We start from the raw sequence: 3,523 nt of genomic DNA, 5'->3' as shown, positions 1-3,523 counted from the left end.
TTTTTCAATCCTTTGTCCTAAAACGGCTCCCATTGCAAAATCACTTGCATCGCACATTAGTTCAAACGGTAGATTCCAATTTGGTGTTATCATGATCGGCGCATTAGTGAGTTTCTCTTTAATAATTTTAAAAGATTTGATACATTCATCTGAAAAGATGAATGGAGCATCCTTTTCTAGGAGTTTATTCATAGGAGTGGCAATTTTAGAAAAATCTTTTATGAAACATCGGTAAAAACCGGCATGCCCTAGAAAACTCCTAACTCCTCTAACATTGGTGGGATGTGGAAGTTTAGCAATTACATCTACTTTAGCTCTATCCACTTCAATTCCTTCTTTTGAAATTTTATGTCCAAGAACGATGCCTTCTTTAACCATGAAATGGCATTTCTCCCAATTAAGTACTAGATTTGATTGTTCGCATCTAATAAGCATTCATTCCAGATTAACTAGACATGATTCAAATGTATCACCGAAGACTGAAATGTCATCCATGAAAACTTCCATGCATTCTTCTATCATGTCGTGAAAAATCGCCATCATGCACCTTTGAAAGGTTGCAGGGGCATTGCAAAGTCCAAATGACATGCGTTTGTAAGAAAAAGTACCATAAGGGCACGTGAATGTGGTTTTCTCTTGATCTTCGGGTGCTATTGGAATTTGAAAGTATCCGGAAAATCCATCAAGAAAACAATAATAACTATTTTCGGCTAATCTTTCCAACATTTGATCAATGAAAGGTAAGGGAAAGTGATCTTTTCTCGTGGCGTCATTTAATTTTTTATAATCAATACATACACACCATCCTGTTACAGTCTTTGTAGGAATAAGCTCATTTTTTTCATTTGTAATGACAGTCATGCTACCCTTCTTAGGCACGCATTGAACTGGGCTTACCCATGGACTATCAGAGATTGGATAAATTAAACCTACATCTAGCAGTTTAATAATTTCTTTTTTAACTATATCTTGCATATTCGGATTTAGTCTTCGTTGGCGTTGCACATACGTTTTATGATCTTCTTCCATAAGGATTTTATGTGTGCAATACGAAGGACTTATTCCTTTAATATCATGAATCTTCCATGCAATGGCTGGTTTATGAGCTTTCAACACAGAAATGAGTTGTGATTTCTCATTTTCAGTAAGAGAAGACGATATTATTACAGGTAATTCAGATTCACCATGTAAATAAGCGTATTCCAAATGGTTTGGAAGTGGCTTTAACTCTAATTTCGGAGGTTCTTCTATCGATGATTTATATCGATATCTGTCTTCTTCTTTTAGCATTTGAATTTCATCTATTGTTGGTTCATATCCATTAGCCATTAGTGTAGCTAATATTTCAGCTTCATCAATTGGTTCAGTTCCTTCTCCTAAAGAACATTCTCCTGTTCCTTGTAATTCTGGAAATTCTTCTAACAATTCTGCATGTGAATCTATAGTTTGAATATAATAACATGTATTATCTGCAGATTGCAGTTGTTGCATTGCTCTATCAACTGAAAATGTAACACTCTCATCCTCTATACTTAGGGTCAATTTCTTACCAAACACGTCTATCATTGCTTTAGCCGTGTTTAAGAATGGTCTTCCTAATATGAGAGGAACTTGAGAATCTTCTTCCATGTCCAGAACAACAAAATCTACTGGAAATACTAAAGTACCAACTTTAACTAGCATATTCTCCATTATCCCTCTAGGATATTTTATTGATCGATTGGCTAGTTGTATGCTTATTCTTGTTGGTTTCAATTCTCCAAGGTCTAGTTTAGTGTATAGTGAAAACGGCATTAAATTTATACTAGCACCTAAGTCTGCCAATGCTTCTATTGAACTAAGACTACCCAGAAAATATGGAATTGTGAAACTTCCTGGATCAGATAGTTTTTCTGGTATCTTATTCAACAGCACTGCTGAACAATTAGCATTCATAGTAACAGCCGAGAGTTCTTCCATTTTCTTTCTATTCGAGATTAGATCTTTCAGAAATTTAGCATATCTAGGCATTCCTGAAATCACATCAATGAAAGGAAGATTTACATTTATCTGTTTAAACATATCCAAGAATTTGGATTGCTCGGCTTCAAGTTTCTCTTTTTTCATTTTACTTGGGTAAGGAAGTGGTGGTTGGTATGGTTTAACATAAGGTTTATCCTTAGCTGTGTTATCTTCATTAACCTTTTCAACTACCGGTTCTTTTTCCTTATCTTGTTCAGGTTGTGGTTCTTTTATAGTAGGAATAGCTCCATCAGAAGTTACAGGTATTTCAGATGGTTTAAGTGTTGTACCACTTCTTGTGGTAATGGCTTTAGCTGTTTCATTCTGGGGGTTAGCATTTGTATCACTAGGTAAACTTCCCGGTTTTCTTTCACCTATTAACATTGCTAGGTTAATTACTTCTTGTTCCAAGTTTTGAATAGAAGCTTGTTGATTTCTAAATGCTTGAGCATTTTGTTCATTGGTTTGTTTTTGAGATGTGAAAAACTACGTTTGAGTTTCAACTAGCTTCGTCATCATATCTTCTAAATTCGGCTTTTTATCATCGGGTTGTGGTGGTTTGTTTTGAAAATTAGGTCTTTGCTGATTGTAAGTATTATTGGATACTTGTTGATTGTTAGGACCTTGTTGGTTGTTGTATGGAATATTTCGGTTATAATTCTGATTTTGATTGTAAATCGGTCTTGGCGGTTGATAATTATTCTGATAATTATTTCCAGGCCTTTGGTTTATGTATGAAATATTCTCTCTTTGTTCCATTGTTAATTCAATACTAAGACAATATTTTGTCAAATGTGGTCCTCCACACTGCTCACAACTAATTCGTATTGAGTGGATATCTTTAGTCATCTTTTCCATTCGTCTCTCGACAGCATCTATCTTTGCAGAAATGGAATCTAAGTCATGGCTAGAATCGGCTCTAGCTGCTTTAGATGATCTAACGATATCTTTTTCTTGGTGCCACTCATGTGAGTGGGAAGCCGTGTTATCAATAATTTTGTAAGCATCAGTTTCGGTTTTCTTCATAATGGAACCACCAGCTGCAATATCTATGTCTTTCCTTGTAGTGATGTCGCATCCTTGGTAGAATATTTGTACTATTTGACAGGTATCTAAACCATGTTGCGGACATCCTCTTAATAACTTTTCAAATCTTGTCCACGCCTCATATAGAGTTTCATTTGGCTTCTGTGTGAACTTAACAATTTCTCCTTGAAGTCTTAAGGCTTTAGATGCCGGAAAGAATTGTTTAAGAAATTTTTCAAATAAAACGTCCCATGTATCGATCGCCCCTTCAGGTAACGATTCCAACCAATCTTTGGCTTCTCCCTTTAAAGTCCAGGGAAATAACATGAGATATATCTGTTCATCCTCAACTTCTCTTATTTTAAATAGTGTGCAGATCCTATTAAAGGTACGAAGATGTTCATTTGGATCTTCCTTCGGCGCACCACTTAATTGGCATTGATTAGTCACCGTATGTAGAATTTGTCCTTTGATTTCATAATCTGGCGCATTAATG

The 3,523-nt window shown here is 35.4% G+C and overlaps 1 non-coding gene across 1 annotated transcript; it reads left to right on the top strand.

Moving 5' to 3' along the window:
* Positions 1-3,115: 3,115 nt before the first annotated feature.
* LOC139869821 (small nucleolar RNA R71) lies at positions 3,116-3,222 on the top strand. The gene has a single exon (XR_011766398.1). It is a non-coding gene; the product is annotated as a small nucleolar RNA R71 (small nucleolar RNA).
* The last annotated feature ends 301 nt before the right edge of the window (positions 3,223-3,523 follow it).

Source organism: Rutidosis leptorrhynchoides, chromosome 9, assembly GCF_046630445.1.
Source record: "Rutidosis leptorrhynchoides isolate AG116_Rl617_1_P2 chromosome 9, CSIRO_AGI_Rlap_v1, whole genome shotgun sequence".
In the NCBI taxonomy this organism is placed as follows: domain Eukaryota; kingdom Viridiplantae; phylum Streptophyta; class Magnoliopsida; order Asterales; family Asteraceae; genus Rutidosis; species Rutidosis leptorrhynchoides.
Note: the sequence above shows the minus strand (reverse complement) of the source record. Positions and strands in the feature narration are given on the sequence as shown.